We start from the raw sequence: 21,012 nt of genomic DNA, 5'->3' as shown, positions 1-21,012 counted from the left end.
TTTCCTTTATTTTTACAATGCTGGACTGTATGGTTTTTTTCTCCATTTAAGAAGTTTTTTTTCTGTGTAAGTTTTGATTATAAAGAAGATATTAAAAGGAATACAAAGAGGTCTGTAACAATAGAAGGAAAGGAAGTAACCTCCAGCCACTTGGAGACTGGAGGCTGGAAATATTGTTTTTTTTTTCTTCCCTTTGATCATTTGTTTTACACTTCAAGGTCTCTCAGCTTGTTTACTGTGAGTGATAGTGGGAAGAGCACAGGTTTTTTATACAGGTGCTCTTTGGGAGCTCTTTCAACAGCTGGAGTGGAGAGAGGAGAGACGTTGACTTTGAAAGATTATAAATGAACTCGCTTCAAATCTAACAAAAAGTTTTGAATGTTATAGTGGCAGTGTTTACAAATTGGAAAATGGCGCAACAAGAAAAAGAAACCTTAACATTGCAAATGATTGTCTTTGGAATTCAAAAGATCTTAGCAGTAACAGAAAAAATTGAGAAGAGATTGGAGAATATAGAACGCAGCACAATAAAATTTGATGGGAAAATTGAGGATGTTTATCAAATGGAAAAAGTGGAGGACAGAGTTCTAAAAATTGAAGGAAAAAATAATCAAAGAAACAAGAAAACTGTTGATATTGATAGTAAACTGAGCCTGGCTGGAAATGAAAAGATGGAATATGGAAAGGGGAGATAGATGGACTGGAACTCTATCCCAGACTTCAAAGTACAGAAGAAGAAAAGAGAGAAAAATTGATGGAAGTAAGGAGAGAAATTTTATCAGATGCACGAGTGATAACTAAAGATAAGCTGATTGAAGAAGCAAATGGAGAGTTTCAAGTTTACATAAGAAATGAAATGAACAATAACTTGCGAAGAGAAGTCTATATAAGACTTACCAAGAAATTAATCAGAATGCTAATGCTACAAATGGCAAGAGACATAAGACTGCACTATTACTGGAAAGACACAGGTTGATGTAATGAAAGCTGATAATAAAATTAAGTAAAAAATTTTAATACAATTCAAGAGGCGGAAGTCTTTATTAAAAAGAATCTTTCCCCCCCAGAGGAGGAATTTAGTGGGAGTAGGGAAAAGGACAGCAAGACGCAAGATAAGGAGGGGGGGTGTTGAGGCCCCTCCGGGGGGCAGGGAAGAAGAAGCAATATTGAAAAGGCTTAGATCACAAAAATGGATGTATTTGGAATAATTGTAATTGTTGATACTACAAAAAGTAACAAAGAAAAAATAGTAGAGCACATGTTTGATAATATTGGTTAAATTTGTTCTGATGCTTTCTTTTATATTTTATTTTTAAGATTGTTAAATCTGTGAGCTTCTTGGGGGGATTCTCGCCACCAGTGTGGAAGTTGCAAAAAAATTTCTGTACACCCTTTTACCCTTCCCTATATATTTTAAAACCAATAAAAATTTTGCAATAAAAATAAAATTAAGTAAAATTTAGTTAAATTTAGAGTATTATGTATAAAATGAAGTGATAATGGTTATAGTTAAATAAATGATTGATAATGATAATAATGCGTATATATGTATTAGTTTGTTAAGAGGAAATTCTATATAAATTGCAAATGGAGACTATGAAAGGAAGTTTAGAAATTAAACATAATCAATTTTTTATTTAGAACATGTTATAAAGATGCAATTTTATTATAGGATGTTGGGAGGAATTAATGGAATGCCATTATGTGGCTTTGCTTTAAATTGGAATATTCCATATAAGAGGATGTAAAAACAATTACACTCAAATGAAGGCTGAGGTATGATGAAAGTAATGTATATAAATACTGCATACTTGATTTAAAAATATGTGATTTGATATGACTTATAGGTGATGAATGTGGAAGGGATGCACAGAAGCTTTTGTAACCAATGGTCACACTTTCTACAATTTGTAATGGAAGATGGTTTTGTGTTTTTTGTTTTTGTCTGTTTGTGTTCATTTAAAAAAAAATTCTTCAAAAAAACGATTCATAAAATTTCTTTTCCTTTTCATTCTTAGCCTGACTTTCCTCGTTGTCCATCTTATTCTTGCTGAATACTGTTCTGTATATAATATGCTACTTACTTTTCACAAATAAAAATGGAATATTGTTGGCTCATACTAATATATAGTACTGTTTGAAAAGTTATAAAGCATCCTGCTCGACCCAATTTGTTATGTATTTACTTGCAAAGTAATCAGTGATTACTGCAGATTTGTTTTCTGTTCTATAGGCTTTGCATATTTCAGTAAAAAGAGAAAAATAGCGGTGTACTTTGATGGATGTCTATTTAGGAATCATATCAAATTGTCAGGCTCTTTCTCAAGAATAAGTAGATGAAGAATTGCATCCTAAAATATATAGTTTATTCAGAATAATTATGCTAAATAAAATCATCATTTATCCTATTGTATGAAATGGAGAGAGAATGATCCTATTTTAAATTCTTTTGAACAGTCAGTGAACAAAGCATTCTGTAATCAATGTTAGTATACAAACAATGATTTCCATGTATATCTGTTTCCTAAATGTAAATAAAACAAGATTTGACTTGACCTGGGAACAAAAAATCTGCATACACCATTTAAAGGACAATATTCCTCATGGATATATATTTTTTGTTTACATTTCTGTTCCCTGAAGCCTTCTCCTTTTTAAAAATAATATCCTTGTTAAATTTCAAAAAACAAACATTAAAATACAAAGTAACATAAAGGGAAAAAGAGGAAGCGAATAACATAACAAATTAAAAAGTGACAAAAACTAAATCATGATGTTCCACTTAGCATGTGCTTACTTAATGACTAAATTGCCACTCTCAATTGTGATCGCTAAAGGAAAATTATCTGCACTGACCAACATGTGCCAAAAACTGTCCAATACAATTATTGGCAGTGAAAGTTGCATGTAGTACAGATATAGCAAAAGCTGGTAACCTAGTTGACACCTTCTCCGTCTTACTAAAAAGCAATATGTGAAAATCTCACTTAACCAAAGACATGACAGACAGTTGAGATCAACACCTGTGGAAACATCTAGTTATGACCATAGCATATGGAAGACTGCAATTTGGAATACAGGAGGAATAAGTGATAAAAAGCACAAAAAAAGAACAGAACAGAATAGAATACTTGAATATTTTTTGTGGTCAAGTGTAATGAGACACACAAGAAACATGTCTCTGGTACAGAAGCATTCAACATACAGCAAAGCAACAGAATACTAACAATACAAGGGGTAGTAAAGAAGATAAGAAGAATAAATAACAATACTACAGCCACACTATATAGGTTAATAGGTACTAGGCAGCACTGAGAGGGAGGGGAAGGAGAGGAGAGGAGGAGAAGGTATATATAGTATATATACCTAAAAAACTAAAGTAAGAGGAAAATCGATAATAGATCTGAATGAAGGCAGCATGATCTTGTGGAGTACAATTGAAAATGAACGAATGAATGAGCTAAAACATATATCGGAAAGTATGAATTAAGGTCATCTAGGTTGCTTAGAAGCATACAAGTAAAGGAATTCCTAGGTTGATGACAGCTGAAAGCTGCATTCCAGTGAATGGTGACACAGAAAGGACCTGGAAAGAGTTTTAGGAAAAATGATACAGTTCTAAATGAATGTGAAGAAAAGCAGCGGGAATTGTTCTATTGGATTATATGAATGGATAGTACAGGTGAGAAAAGTGTGCACATTAAGTGACTTGGGCCATTCAAAAATGCAGGAGAAAGTAAGGAAGGTGATTGCTTGGTGAATATATACTTAGCAACATTTTTTGAATACAAGATGCAATTTACACATGAATCTGCCTTAAAAGAAAAAAACATGATTTATTGCTTATGATTAAACACTGAGAAAATTAATGTAGGATGCAAGGCTGATGACAGGTTCTAAATATGGGAAAACCCATTTTGGGAGACTGTTACAAATGGACCTTGGGAAGTCATAGATAAAGAGTAAAAGTAAAATGGCTAAAAGGGAAAAATGTGTAAGCTATGCATGAGAAAGTGTTAAATCACAGCTTAGTTTCCCAATGGAATGAATGGAAAGTGGTTGTAAACAAAGAAGATATGCAAGCTGTTTGGAACTGGGTGAGAAAGAATTGTTCCAAAGTATCACAGCAGTTTGTGGAGTTAAGCTAATGGGAAGTATGTTAAAGAATGATTGGTGGACTACAGAAAGTGAAAGAGACTGGGGAAAAATGCAAATAAGAGAATGATTGATGCAAAAAATGAGGACAGGAGAAAGATATTGTATAATGTGTATATGGAACGGGAGATAATGTAGCTGCAAAGAATATAGTCAAACAGAGAAAAGGATGCTGAAGATTAAAAGAGGCACAGCCAGCACAGAGCAGTTTTGACAAAAATAAAAACTGTTTTGGAAGTGCGTGAAAAGGGTTAAACAAGAAATTCCCAGCAGAAGGAGTAGAAGAAAAAAGGGAAGAAATAAATCAGGATGAAACTGAAGCAAGAGAATGCCAGGAGGAGTATTTTAGAGATGTATATATGATTGGAAGAGTTATATTAAAGAGTGGATTTTTAAAAAATATTATTTTAATTAAAAATAAAGAAAAATGAAAAAATAAAGAAAAATGAATTATCAGTTCTGCACTTCTTTCCACTGAATAATTGCCATTTTAATAGAAGAGAATATTTGTAATGCAGGGTTGAACTGTGAGGTCCGTGGTATTCTTTGAGCTTGGTGATTTTCTTACAGACATTTCATTACTTCACTGATGATGTTACCTAGTTTGGTGATAAAACACCTGCAAGAAAACCACCAAGCTCAGAGAGCACCAAGGATTTTAATTTCAGTCCTTAACTTCTTATCCATACCCCACACTGTGACGAAGCCACAGTGTCACTGGTCATACTTCCAGCAGATCAGTGTTCATGAATTCATAGATGATTGTGTTATCTGTTATGAAATTCTATAAAATCCAGGCAAGAGAAGACAACCAAATATCAGAGATTAATATTTTGAATAGAAAAAGAAAATGCTGAATTAGCCGCCTCATTCATTTTAAAAAAAAAAGGTATAAAAAGAAAAATGGACCAATCAACCCTATAATAGTTTTTTGTTCCTTCCATAATACAGCTATGGATGGTTTGCAAAAGGAATTTTCAGCTGCCTCCTGGAAAAAATAGAGGAAGGTAAATATATTTAGAGCCATAAGAACAGAATACTGTTTTGAGAAGAGCAGGGTTTTTTTAGCATCACTTTTTGGCAGCTATCCTTCCCTCTCAAACTTTGCATTAAGCAAAACAAGGGCTTGTGTCGTCATTCTGAATATCGCTGGCTGGTTTTCATAGCTTCTGTTTCCCAAAGAAAATAATTTCAATAGTGCACTTGATGGATATGGAATTCCTGGCCTGTCATCCATTATGTGCTGGGGTTGCATTTGGCTTCCATTTCCATTGACTCCAGCAACTCATGAAATGGCTGCATTTTGCACCATCTCTTTCATAAGCCACTTCAATTAAAATGTTTCAGGAAGAGGAACAGCACAGTGCATTAAATGTGTGTCTAGACAATCATTCCCCATCCTGTTGCAGTTTTCACACCGAAACGCTAGACAATAAATGGGAGAAGTAAAATCACAAAGAAGAGAAGGAAAGCAACTCAAAATTTTAGGTATTAGTTGCTTTTCTGGATAAGTATTGATTCTATTAGCCTTTTTATTAGGAATAGGAGAAATAGCATATCTGACTGGTAGCTTTTGGGGTTTTAAATCAATGAAAATCTCATTCTGATTGCATACATACATACATACATACATACATACATACATGCATACATGCATACATGCATACATGCATATATTGAAATAACTATTTGCATAAAAAAGCACTGGTAAAGGCAAGGCTAATTTATGGGTGAGGGATGATAGATTAGAGAAAGAGAAAGATGTGTTTCTGTGAGAGAGGATAGATAGATGATAGATAGATAGATAGATAGATAGATAGATAGATAGATAGATAGATAGATAGATAGATAGACAGACAGACAGACAGACAGACAGACAGACAGACAGACAGACAGACAGACAAGAGAGATGACAGAGGGACAGACAGATATTCCCTCCCATACCACACACCACCCATATACTAATACCTGCTGAAAGCAAAATAAATGTAGCTCATAGAACAGGCAGGAGACCGTATAAAACTATTTAAAGGATCTACAAAAGATCAAATGCGCTTTTGATCAAAAAAATATACCAAGCACAAGAAAAACAAGCACAGAGCAGATCATCCAATATATGGTGACAAATGCAAAGAAAATAAACTATCTGTACAGTATTTGTTAAAGCCCCGAATTTGATAGGAAAGACAGAGCTGGGAAACTATGGTCCTTTTGTGACTTGTGGACTTCAATTCCAAAATTCCTAACCCAGCCATGCTGCCTCAGGAATTCTGGGAATTGAAGTCCACAAGTCATAAAGGAGCTATAGTTCCCCAACTCTGCTTTACAACATGGCTGGGTGGGGAATTCTGGGAGTTGGAGTTCACTTGTCTTAAAGTTACCAAGATGGGGGAAACCCAGGCCTAAAGAAAATTGAAGCTGTAAATAGCAATTTTGGACTTCTGAGTGCCCAAGTCACACCAATAGCCCAGCACTGGCATAGGCTATCAGTTAAGCATGAAGGCTGGGCATGTGTAATGTCTCTTCTGGGAGTTGAAATTGGCCCCTTCCTAAACTGAAACCAAGCCCTGCAAAGACTCTTTTATTAGAGACCATACTGTGACATAAAGATTAAATGACTCTTATTAGTATCTACCCACAAAAAATCCCAGGTCACAAGCTCTGCATTTTGAGTTTCAGGGATGCTTCTCGAGTATTGATAAATGTTCACAAAGGCAGGGTTCAGTGTCAGGTTAATCCATGCTTGCTTCATTTTAACCATGTTCTCCTATAAACCACATTTTACAGGTTCACACAAAGCCTGTTAAAATTTATCTAAAGCTTCCTTTCCATCTGAATCAAAGAATACTCTTCTCTCCTGGAATCTCACTGCAAATTACAACCTATATGGTGATTCATAAATATTTGCACTGCGTAATTGTTTCAGAAAGTGACTTGGCAAGGCGAACCACACAAGAAGGTTGCTTTGCCAACCGCTTCCTCCCCACCACCCTTCACAAAGCAAGAAGCTTCAGAATGTTAATTAGTTGCACACAAAGTATCTGTGTGCTCTGGTCAGTTGACAAAAGTAAGTGTGTGTGTGTGTGTGTGTGTGAGAGAGAGAGAGAGAGAGAGAGAGAGAGAGGGAGGGAGGGAGGGAGGGAGGGAGGGAGGGAGGGAGGGAGAGAGAGAGAGAGAGAGAGAGAGAGAGAGAGAGAGAGAGAGAGAGAGAGAGAGAGAGAGAGAGAGAGAGAGATTGAGATTGTTAAGATTAACTTCTCGTCCATGGCTGCCTCTCTGTTGGATTTTATTACCACTTTTCTCCATCTTCTCAATTGAATGAATACCTGTTAGCAAAAAAAAAAAGGGTGAAACCTTGGTGACAGTTTTATGGCAAAGTTGCATTTTCATTTGTATTTATGTAAGGCTGTGGTGAAATGCAATGCGTTATTCTTTAAAGAGGCTGGGTTCGCAGAGTGTGCCTGAGCAAAGGGGCAATAAAACTGGAAATCTGCTATCAAAATACCCTGCTTTCATTTTTTTAAAAAAACGCTTTAAATGGCTGGAATTTGCCAGGGGAGTGGATCAATTACTTCTACTTAACCAGCTTCATTTAACAATCCACTCACACAGAAAGAAGTGAGCCAGCTTTAGGCCAGCATTTGACTGTATGGAAAAGTAAGCAAGTCTCCTTCGGTTGCTGGGATTGGGTATGTCTAGTTTAATGAAAAGAAGGATTAGGAGTGACATGATAGCAGTGTTCCAATATCTCAGGGGTTGCCACAAAGAAGAGGCAGTCAACCTATTCTCCAAAGCACCTGAAGGCAGGATAAGAAGCAAAGAATGGAAAGTAATCAAGGAGAGAAGCAACCTCAAATTAAAACATTTCCTGACACTTAGAACAATTAATCAGTGGAACAACTTACCTCCAGAAGTTGTGAATGCTCCAGCACTGGAGGTTTGTATGAAGAGATTGGACCATCATTGTCTGAAATGGTATAGGGCTTCCTGCCTGAGCAGAGGGTTGGACTAGAAGACCTCCAAGGTCCCAATTCTGTTACTCTGTATTATTCTGTAAGGTGTGCTTGATCCCTGGCTTTGCTGTAGACTTTCCTCATATTGTTTTCTTTCATTACTTCTCAGTCTTCCCTACAATTTATGGCTTTACTGACCACATCCTGCCTCTTTCAAGGCCACAGTTCCATGTGCTTAGAAGAGCAATCCTGTTCATGTGAGAGCATCCTTTCTTCCTAGGTTCAGATGAGAGGACCAATTCCCACAGCTATTCTAAGGTGGAGTGTGAACTTTGCTGAGTGGATGTCACCGAGTATTTGTCCAAGCAGACTTAGCAGTTTGTTTTGAACTTATTTCTCTAATGGGTTCCCAAAAGTATCATCTGGGGTCCCTGGTTTGCATGACACTTAAATGACATAGAAAAGCCAGCCATAGTTAGTAAGCTGCACTTGTATACAGGACCTAGGAAATGTGATCTAAATACTGGGTTGTGCCTCATTGTTTGTTTTGTGGTTGTTATTTGCTGAGTATCTTTACTGCTTAGTTCAGGGACCGTTGTTGTTGTTTGCAGCTGGAGGTTTCCCTTTGAAAGTTGATGTTTTTAGCATTCCTCAGTGCTGCAGGAAATGGTGTGTTGTTACCACTGAAAAGACCTAAAATTTTAGCCATTAGGCATTCATTTCATTCATGGTAAACAGGATTTTTATTACTGAATAGATTGTGCCCATACCAATTGTCTAAAATTCTTCTTGGAAATACAGGACAGTGGATCAAATTTTCATTCAGTGGTGGTATTCAGCCGGTTCGGACCAGTTTGGGTGCACTGGTAGTGGCGACCTATTTAGTCACATTTTCTAAGCCGTGTGCATGCTGCAAGCTGTGCGTGCAAGCAAAACGCATGTGTCAAAAGCTGCATGCATGCGCAGATGGCAGAGGTGGGTTGCTCCCAGTTCAACCCAGATCGGGCAAACTGGTAGTGGAAATGGTGAGAGGCCACGCCCGCCCACCCGGATGCTTCTGCGCAAGCACGAGCAAACTGGTAGGGCCGGGATTTGCAACCCACCTCTGGCAGAAGGCGAACAAGTGAAGCAAGCATGCACACACACACGCCCCCAGTTTCGGTGCGCGGTGAACCAGTGGTAAAATTATGTGAAACCCACCTCTGTTTCATTATGCTAGATTTTTAGGTACAAAAACACTGAAAGTTGGCACCAATCACTATGGGCAACTACAACATGAATGCTATTTGGAAATGGATGCCAACAAATGCTGACAAATAATGTAATACATCTGAGTAAGGGTTAAAGTATTAGACTTGAACCATCTGACCCATCTTCAAATCTGCACACAATCACACAGCTAAAAAATGATCTTGGGATATCCCTTCTTTCAGCACACTTAACTGACAAAAAGTGTGACAGGGATAAAATAGGTGACATCTCGTGAAATTTGCCTGTGTTCGCCAGTCAATGATATTTTTCTGTGAGAAACAGAGTTACAAATGCCCATATAACACAATAAAGCTAATCCTTCCTTGACAAGCTCTCATTTTGCAACTGTTCAAAATTGATAAGTTACAGATATTTAAATGTGGCCTTGATCAAATAACTCTTCCAAATGAAGATGCTATTAGTGAAGTATTCTTTAAGATGAACTGCACACTTCTCCTTCTCCCCAACTTTTATGTAGTGACAAGTTTCTCAGAAAGATCCCCAATTCTGAGATACCAACCCGAACGAAGCCGTTGCTTAGCAACATCTCTTTTTATGTGCTCAGATTATATTTTTAAAATCCAGTGCACACTGGATATGAATAGAAGCCAAACTGAGGAGCTCTTAATTTTTTTTTCTATTGCTATTGAAGACTATCTAACCAAAGCACAAACAAACACATACATGGGTTTGACACTAAATTTTTAAGGTTTGATGGCTTCTTGTTTTACCTTCAGCAAAACCTCAGTTGTTGTTGTTTATGGGCAATAATCTCTCTGCAATATCAAATCTTATTTATTCCTCAGGAGATTTGAGAGTAAACGATTGCCAGTTTGCTAATGATATGATATGATGCTATTTCATTTGACATAACAATGAGTTTTTATGTTATTCATCTTTCTTGTATATCCACCTCTGCTTTAATCATTTCTTTCTCCTGAAATCCAATCACATGTCAAAACAATATTAAAGAAAGGCTAATGTTCCAGTAGATATGGAATATGACACATAGTGTCCTCCCAACATTTTAGATCAATGTTTCTCAATTTGGCCATTTTAAAATGTATGGACAGCACAATGGCTGGGAAATTCTGGGAACTGAAGTGAGAAACAAGTTGAGGAACATTGTTTTAGGCTAAAACTTCTCAAAATTTCTTGCAATTAGTTGAAGGAATTTGGAGATCACCAAGTCTCCTCTTCTTGAAAATAACGTTTTGTGTCAGAGAAGGTAGTTTGGACTGGACAACAGTGAGGTCGCAACAGAAGCTGAAAACACACATAATATAAAAAATCAATCACCTGGATCCTCAATGTAGCAATCTGCAAGATTGTTTCAACTTACACCATGCTTGAGCCTCATTCATTCACGATAACAGCAGCAAAATTTGTATATGCACCCAGGTGGAAGGACTTACAAATATCTACAATGGAAGAATAGATGCTGAAGCTGATGGAAATTTTGCCACAGATGGCAAAATTGACAGCTTTGATTAAAGAAGAGATTTTCATCAATCTGATTTGTACTTGGAAACCACTCGTAGACCTTTTGTGAGAAACTGAAAGAAATCAAACTGATTAGATAGATGATAGATAGATAGATAGATAGATAGATAGATAGATAGATAGATGATAGATAGATAGATAGATAGATAGATAGATAGATAGATGATAGATAGATAGATAGATAGATAGATAGATAGATAGATAGATAGATAGATGATAGATAGAATTCTTTATTGGCCAAATGTGATTGGACACAGAAGGAATTTGTCTTTGGTGCATATGCTATCAGTGTACATAAAAAGACAAGATACATTCGTCAAGAATTGTAAGGTACAACACTTAATGATAGTACAAATAACGATCAGGAAACAATCATAAAGATACAAGCAACAAAGTTACAGTCATACAGCCATAAGTGGGAAGAGATGGGTGATAGGAACAATGTGGGATTATAGAAATAACACAGACTATTGTTAATTTTATAGTATTGAGTTTGTTGTATTTTTTATCTATATCTGTACCAAAGAAAGTTGAAAGTCATTATTTCTCCTATTCTCTTTTCCTTGCTTCCCCCCCCCTTCTGCATTTTTATCTTGCTTTTTCTTTTTCTTCTGTCTCATTTTTCTTCTTTTTTTAAATTTCATGTAGTTACATTTTAAAAAAGAAAGAGAGAGAGGGAGGGACAGAGAGAGAAAGAGAAAGAAGTACAATATTGCGTGCTCCAGATTCTCCTGATGTTGCACCAGTCCTGCACCTTAACCTTCAACTGAAACATCTATACACAATATCAGAAGTAATCATAACTCCCTGTGGGATGGTTCTACAATCCTAATTGAATCATTGCTTATATTTCTTTTTCCACCAATCCTCTTAACCTTTCTGACATTCTATAATGATATTGAGATATGGGCTTTGTATTTCCAGGGTCAATCTTATGCTCAACTGAAGTTGTGGCTCCTGATTGGCTGGTGAATTAAATTCTGCTATTACCGGTAGGTCTTTATAAATCTTGTTTTGGTGTATGTGGTATAATCCTGGATTTCCTCTGAATGTTGCCTTAATACATTGGTGTGGTATAACTTTGGTTTATGTTTTCCTACATCATTAATACTGGTTTGGCAATTACCATGTGTAGTCCCTGCTGTTAGATTGGGTAATGGATAGGCACACACAGGCTTAATGGTAACAACAGCTCTTTATTAAGCACAACAAATGAGAACAATCCAGCGAAGGTTGAGTCTGACAGCAGCCCTTTTATAGCTTCGACCAATAGGATTAAACCTCTGTTCCCGCCAGAACAGAGGACCTTGGTGAAAACCATTGTAGTTAGAGCAAGTATCTAACACCTGCCATTTGCCTTTTAATTTGCATTCTGCATTGGGAAGTAATAAGACTTCTTCTAACACCTTGAAACTTTTCTCTCTGTCACTTTAATCACAGCCACTTTTGAGCCTTCTCTGAACCAATTGCTTATTTCTCTAATTTTTCCTTAACAATATCGAAAATTCCCCTGGCTCATTTTCCATAGAAAAGCTCAGATAGTGAATGGCCGAGTGACTTCTCTCCATGCAAATAACAGGTTGGACAACCGCACAACTTAACACACAGGAACCTCAACTGCATATTTTTAAAGCATATTTTCAACATCTGGTTTAATTGTTCTGTAGCTCCTCCTGTCTGTAAGTGATAAGGGCAAGTATAAATTCCCACTATGCCTAAGACCTCTTATAAATGTTTGAATAAAGAAGACTGAAAATGTGACCCTTGATCTGAGAAAAATCTCAGTGGGATATTCCTACTCTACTAAAGACCTTAGCTTTGTAGCCAACATTTTCATTCTTCTATTCCTTAGAGGTATGCTTCTGGATAAGGTGTTGCATAATCATAGATTAGTAAAATATATTGATGGCCTTTTGTAGTCTTGAGATAAAGGACAGAGAATATTTATAATAATTTGTGAAAAAGGAATCGGAAAAGGATACTTTTCTCTGAGAAATTATCACTCATTTCCTTATGTCTTATATTTAGCTATTCTGGATGTGACCTACAAGACCTCTACTTCTGCTGTCACTCAAGTAGTAAAACTGATTTGGCAAATGATTTGGGGTTCAACAACAGCCCTATGTACCTCCTAAGGATTTTCATGCGGTAGCCTCATTGGCTCAATTCTAAATGGTACCTCGCTTCCAACTTTTAATTTACCTTTGTTTTTCCTTGTTCTTATGTTGTTTTAAGTCTATTTTAGTTGTATCTTTTATATGGTTTATGATCTTTACCTGTAAACCACCCAGAGCCACTTAGACCATGAGACAAGTGATACCTAAATGTGATAAATACATAAGTATTGTTGTGGGACAGTGGTGCGATTCAAAAATTTTACTACCGATTTTGTGGGCGTGGCTTGGTGGGCATGGTAGGGGAAGAATACTGTAAAATCTCCATTCCTTCCCCACTCCAGGGGAAGGTTACTGCAAAATCTCCATTTCCTCCTAATCAGCTGGGATTTGGGAGGCAGAGAATAGATGGGGGCGGGGCCAGTCAGAGATGGTATTTACCGGTTCTCCGAACTACTCCGAACTCCGAACTAAATTTCCACTACTGGTTCTCCAGAACTAGTCAGAACCTGCTGAATACCACCTCTGTTGTGGACTAAAACCAGTCCCAACATTTCTTGTATATTCCTGTACACCAGTTCTGCTGCTGATGGTGGTAGTTTTTTTAACAAAAATATGTTTTTCTACTCACTTATTTTCAGCCTCACTGAAGATTACTCTGCAATTTTTCACTGTAGAGTCCTTATAACAGCGATGGCGAACCTTTTTTGGCTCGCGTGCCACAAGAGGGGGGAGCGCAGGGGGGTCGTGTGCGGGCGTGCCGTACCCATAATGCATTGCGTGACCCCCCCAGTGCGCATGCGCACACTACGCGCGACCCCCCCCCCATTTTTACATGCTTTTCTCACCCTCCCCAGGCTCCAGAGGCTTTATAGGAGTCTGGGGAGGGCAAAAAGAGCCTCCCCGCCCCCCCCCTGGAGGCTTCAGGGACCGTCCGGAGGCTTCTCTGAAGCCTTCGGAACGCTTAAAACGACCCTCCGAGCAACCCGTTCCGGTTTGCTCGGAGGGTCATTTTAAGCGCTCCGAAGGTGTCAGGGAAGCCTCCGGACGATCCCTGAAGCCTTCGGAACGCTTAAAACGACCCTCCGACCAACCCGGAAGTCACTTCCGATTTGCTCGGAGGGTCGTTTTAAGTGCTCCAAAGGCTTCAGTGAAGCCTCCGGACGGTCCCTGAAGCCTTCGGAACGCTTAAAACAACCCTCCGAGCAACCCGGAAGTCACTTCCGGTTTGCTCGGAGGGTCGTTTTAAGCGCTCCAAAGGCTTCAGTGAAGCCTCCGGACGGTCCCTGAAGCCTTCGGAACGCTTAAAACGACCCTCCGAACAACCCAGAAGTCACTTCCGGTTTGCTCGGAGGGTGGTTTTAAGCATTCCGTAGGCTTCAGGGAAGCCTCCGGACGGTCCCTGAAGCCTCCGGGCGGGCGGGGGGAGGCTCTTTTCACCCTCCCCAGGCTCCTATAAAGCCTCTGGAGCCTGGGGAGGGTGAAAAATGGCTTTTTAAAAGGTGAACTCAGCTGGCCAGCGCACGCATGCGCGCTGGCCAGCTGACAGGGCAGCGCCTCGCATGCCCTGACAAATGGCTCCGCGTGCCACTTGTGGCATGCGTGCCATAGGTTCGCCATCACTGCCTTATAACAACCCAATGTTTACTTCCTCTTTTGATCCATGGGCATCCTCTTAGTCTTATCTTTGTTCCTTAACTTTGCAAGGTTTAAGATCTACCAATAGGACAGAATGCAAAGGAAGAATTATTTAAGAATCCTCTTCCCTTCATTTCCGGATTAACTAGTGTTCTTAGAGGGAGTTGTGTTTTTCCCTTCTTTCTCTTTCCAAGTCTTACTTTCCAGTTACCAACCAGCCACAAATGGGTGCCCGGAGTAAGCCCCTGGTATAATTGCCTTAGCACTCCTATTATCAAGCAAAAATCAATTTCATTCAGAGTCTTTACAAGTACCATCCCTATGGGTACCTTCCTCATAATGTCATATGCACCTGTGAGAAAGTTTACTCCAACCTAGTATATTTTTCATCAAAGATAGGTACACCAGCATTCATTGATTTCCTGTGCCTCTCAACCCAATTATGCTCTTTCCATTAACTCTTACCCTGTCAGGCATTAACAAGCGGACCCACACATGTAGAGTATAAACTAACTACTTTATTGCTCAAGCCTATTTCACAGCAATCTTTTCCGACTTGCAGTTTGCCCTGGAAACATTAGATAGGGTTCAACAGCATTCGGGGAGGGGGAGGGCGTGTCAGACCTTGCCCTCTTGTGTCTATGTAAGGATTCTGGACTGATCCCCTGCTTGATCCCTCCTCCCAACTGGGCAGTCTCTCTCCAATCAACCATCTGCATTCCTGTGGGATGCTATTTCTGGGTAATCTTTCTGGCCTTTGTGGGACAAAATTGAGCCCAATGGCTATTAGCCAGGTGAGGTGAGGAAACAGACCCCTACAGGGACTGTTGGGACTCTGTTGTAAGCTATATTAGAATCTTGAATACTGCCAAAACTGCCCTCTGCTCCTTCTCACAGCACACAGAATTAAAGTAAGTTATTCTGAGTCTCTTTCTTATACTCCCTCAGTTTCTAAAAGTGTTGCTTCTCTTTTACCTGCTAACACTTCTTATACGGTAACAGCCAGGGGTGTGTTCTGGCCAGCTTAACTGCTGGTTTGCCCGTGTATGCCCTGCGCGTGCGCGCTAAATGCACAGTTCAATTAAAATTATTCTGTTGCATGTGCAGAACTCAAAACCAAGATGGTGATGGTGGCGACCAAGGAACTGCTTCGGGGACATGGCAGGCCTGGGTTGCTGCTGGTTCCATACCACTACTGGTTTGGCTGAACCAATAGGAACCCATTTCTGGTAACAGCTCTTCATTACAGTCCCTATAGCTTGCCTTTCTTGACATTCATATTTCTTAGGCATTCATATTTCTGACATTCATATTTCTTAGGTTTCTGACCTCTGCTAAAGTCTCTTTCTCTTCCTTGGGTTTTTATTTATTTATTTGTATTTATTAATAAAGTTTAATTTATATAGGGTTTTTTTTTCCTAAGGGGACATTCCTTCTTGGCAGGTTTCCCTTCCTACTTATTTGCTTTTACACTGAAACTTTTCTGCCTTGCAAGTTTCTAAATGTACTGTTAATATTGCTTTTGAGGTTACAGGTAGTGGTATTTTAGCTAGAGCTTTAGAAAGCATCATTTAATATGCAAATCATCACTAGTTAATACCAGTTTTAAAGTGAAGAACGGAGAATTATCAGTGAGAACACATGTTTTATTCTGGGACACCTGAAATGCCTCTAAGACAGAAAGGGGGGATATGAGTGCAAAAAATGATTTTTGCAAATTCTGTTTCAAACTTACTAGATATGCAGTTCTTATATTCATTTACCATGTTTGCAATTCTTCAAATGGTGTAATATAGTTTTCAATGACTTAAATGAACACGTTTCAAAAGGACTTTTTTTTAGTATATTCATAGAGGCTTTATGTAACGGCTGAAAATCACAATTTTCAGGAAAACTGAGATGAGGAAATTAACCTTACTACCTAGCTTTGATTCTGTTTTTAAAAGACATCTTTCTCTAGTAATGGTCTTCACTCATCCAGGGCCATGCCTTCTCCCTTTGTCACAATATACACATAATGCTTCTACAGCGAGAGAAAAATTATGTCACAATGAAGAGAAAACCGCAGGATTCCCAATTCATTACAAGTTTTGCCAAAATAAGAGGAAGATGTAAGGCTCAGTCAATCCCAGCAAAAGTTAATTGCTGCCCATTTCCATGACATCTAATTCAATTTGCTTGTGGCTCTGACCTACAATAAATCCCAACTAATACCTTAATATGAGATCTAACAATCCTAATAACAAGAAAGAAACATCTCAAAAAAAGACTTCAAATATTAGCGTGTGTGTTTTTTAGTGCGTGTTTTTTTTCATAAAATGATCTGGGACTTTTATATAAACATCTGCAACTGTATTTGAAGTAACAAAAAATTTAACCTGCTTATATTTTTGCTTGTCCCTGCAGAAAGTCTCATTCCAGGCTAACATCTGCTTCTCTCCTTAATTTTTCCTTAGCATATAAGGTATTGACTCCTACTTGCTTGTTAAATTACATTTTGTTACAGGTTGGATCTATGCCTAACATGTATTTTGTTTTAGTTAGTTGGCAATTCTGCTTTAGCAACCTGGCTGTAGTACCTAAAGACTTCTTTCAATGAACCAGGTATGTTTATAACTATGAGGAACCGAAGCACAGCTGTCGCGATAATGTTTAAACACAAGGTGAGAGAGGGAATTACACAGGCAACATAGAGGAAAATAGTTGGAGATCTGCTAAAGGAGGTAGAGAGCTGCTGAAAAGAGGATACAATAAGTATTTCAATGCTATATAAGTCAAGCAGAAAAATCAAATTATCAAGGAAGAAATTCATTGAATTCATTAAAATAGCTGGAGGGAAGTGATCATCCTTGGGAAGAGATCTGATTACATAGTTGGACCAGTCTGAAGTTGCAAGTTCAATATGGATTTTATTGAGGTCAGCAGAAAGGAAGAAAATCTCTGAAGGACACCTCTGAAAGTAGCTGATCGATATAGCACTTATCCTGGAGAAATATCTAGATACAGTAAACCGGTCCAAACTGGATAGTAGAAAATATGACTTCAACAACAGTGTGGTCAATGCCTGGAATGCACTACCTGACTCTGCTGTTACAACCCCAAATCCCCAGAATTTTAACCTAAGACTGTCTACTGTTGACCTTACCCCATTCCTAAGAGGTCTGTAAGGGGGCGTGCATAAGCGCACCAGTGTGCCTTCCGTCCCTGTCCTACGGTCTCCATTTATTCGTACACATTTACTGTGTTCATATTTATGTTTATACTTATACCTATTATCTTTTACGTTACGTTGATTATTACCTTAATTATTGTGAGGTTTGTAATTAATAATAATAATTTATTAGATTTCTAGACCGCCCCCTCTCTTCAGTCAATCAGAATAGAGCTGGAAGGAACCTTGGAGGTCTTCTAGTCCAACTCGATGCTCATGCAGGAAACCCTACCATTTCAGGTTGGTGGCTTTCCAGTCTTTTCTTAAAAAACCTTCAATGATGAAGCACCTACAATTTCTGAAAGAAAGCTGTTCCACTGGTTAATTGTCCTCACAGTTAGGAAGCTTGATTAGTTTCCATCCATTGTTTCATGTCGTGCTTCTGGTGCTTTGGAAAATAAGTTAACCCCTCTTCTTTGTGGCAGCCCCTAAAATACTGGAATACTGCTATCATGTCACCCCTAGTCCTTTTCTCTACACTGGCCATACCCAATTTCTGCAACCGTTCTTCATATGTTTTTTGTCTCCATGCCCTTAATCATCTTAGTTGCTCTTCTTTGCACTTTTTCCAAAGTCTCAACATCTTTCTTGCAATGTTGATACCAAACGTTTTGTGTACTTGCCTACACATTTTTAGAAGATCAGACACCTATACAATATCAAGTAAAAGGTTCAGACTGGGTTTGCATGTAAGCTTAAGCCTGGTAGGCCTCACCTTTGTCAGGCTTCTCTGAGGATGAAGTTCTGCAATCATTTGACGATATATAACAGCACATATTCTATTGTTACTGATCTACTCACTCACCAATTCTATAAGAGCTTTTCAGATGCATAAAGGAGTGAAAAAGCACCAAGTTGTTTCCTCCTAGATTTATTAGTCTAAGAGATCCAGGATTCTTGGCCACCATGCTCATTAGCCAAGCTAGTAAGAAATGCCAGGAACTAACACGTTCAGAAGGCACAAAAGTGGAATTGATTGATTAAGAAGAATTCAGATCCAAGCCTTGTTACCTAGCCAAACCATCTCTGCTTTTCACAACATGGATTTTACAAAAGAAAAGCAACAAGAGACAGAAACCAATCCATATTAGAGAGGAAATTTTAAAACACCATAGATCAGTGATTATTTCTCACTACTTCTTTTGATGGTACCTGTTTCCTTAAGGGACATGTATTTATGGAGAATACGTTGGCTGATTCTCCCCACTGAAGTCCCATTATGTTTTGACAGAGAGAACAGAGTAGGCCACGAGAACCAGAAAGGAGATGGAAATGAAAGCTTTGAATCATATGAGTAATAGAAGAAAGGGATGCTCTTCACAGAGAATGCTCAGCCAGACTCCGCTCGCAAGAGAACAAGGTTGTTGCTGGGCTGCCTGCATTTTTTCCATAATCATTAAAGCTGTGTGATTATATGCTTTTGATTTTAAAATTACACAATGCAAAATTCAAATGCTAAGAGTGTAATTTAGAACAAAGGAGCCCGAGCAAGAGCTATAATTAAAGATACACACAAATGCTAAAAACACAGCATAGAAAAATGATGCCGAAAGAAAAAAAATTTCGTGTTCCGTGCAGTGGGGGGAGGCAGACGGATTCCCTTAATATGAAGCTTTGAATTTCACAAGCATGTTCCATATGATGTGGCCGTTGCTATGGTAACAATCTTTATTTGCTGAAGCTGTACAGATGTGTACAATTCATGAACTTACGGGCTCTAAATTTATTGCTTTCTTGAAATGGAGGGAGTATCAATAACTTATTAAACTCACTCCCCCCCTCACCACATTTTTTAAAAAAAAGAAAATCACTTCAAGTTTGCCTCCAATGGGTGTATGGTAATTGATTCTGTTTAAAGACAAGAGAGATTCGCAGTATGCCTGCAGGCTAAGAGTGGAACCATTGAGAAATAAAGATATCTTAAGTAAAATTACTATGGCTGCAATCCTATATGTGCTTGAGAAGCAGCTACATTGAAGTCAGTAGTAATTATTTCTGGGTAAACATATAAAATGGGAAAGTGAGAGCCTTGTATTTCTTCCCCAGCATATTCTTCCTAAAAGACCAAAAAAAAGAGGAAATATTAAGTAAAATGTTATTAACATATTCATTTGCCACAGGAAAGCTAAGAACACATTATTATTTCCAGTTAATTAAAAAAGCAAAAGAAATAAGAACCAAAAAAAAAATCTCCATCTTAGAGCAACACCTTTCTTAGACCAATTCAAAGAATTCTGATATCTCTCTGTCTTCTCTTCAGGTACAATGTTAGGAAAGAGGAAGGGAGGGAGAAACGCTGCCTTGATACTGAAGTCATTAATTTTGCAATTTTAAGATGGAAGGAGAGAAGGGGGTTCAGATATTCAAATTAGGTTTTATCTGATGCCGTGAAGGTTACATCCAACTCTCTCCCATGAGACTCCTATGGAGTTGGGGGAGAATAGGTTTGTTTCATATTTTAATACAAACATACATAATTTTATACTACCAATCTAATATGATCACTACAAACAGTTATAGTTCAATCTCTGCGTTCTTCAAATTTTATGATTCCTCAATTAAAATAAGGTAAAGGTTCACCTCGTACATATGTACTAGTCATTCCCAACTCTAGGGGGCGGTGCTCATCTCCGTTTCAAAGCCGAGAAGCCAGCACTGTCCGAAGACATCTCTGTAATCATGTGACCGGCATGACTAGACGCCAAAGGCGCACAAAACGCTGCTACCTTCCCACCAAAGGTGGTTCCTATTTTTTCTACTTCCATTTTTATATGCTTTCAATCTGCTAGGTTGGTAGAAGCTGGGACAAGTAACGGATGCTTACTCTGTTACGTGGCGCTAGGGATTCAAACCGCCGAACTGCCAACCTTCTGATCGACAAGCTCACTGTCTTAGCCATTTTTATGAAAAATGCAGTTTGCATGTTATATTTTTAAAAATGCATTATACTTGCCTAACATTCATATAATAGATTGTATATATAGACAGGTATATTTCTGCATTTTAATTGATTCAAACATGGGGTCAGTCACTTTTATGATTAGTGTTCTGAGATAAATCAAGTTGACAGATTAACTGATTCTTAGACAACTGAAAAGGACAAACATCTTCCATTAAGGCCCCCTGTATTTGAAGCCTTCTCTGTCTCAGATGAAATACATGTTCCTCGTAGTTAAACACAAGAAAT

This window comes from Natrix helvetica, assembly GCF_964273705.1.
Source record: "Natrix helvetica genome assembly, chromosome: 3".
NCBI lineage: Eukaryota > Metazoa > Chordata > Lepidosauria > Squamata > Natricidae > Natrix > Natrix helvetica.
This window is presented reverse-complemented; position numbering follows the sequence as displayed.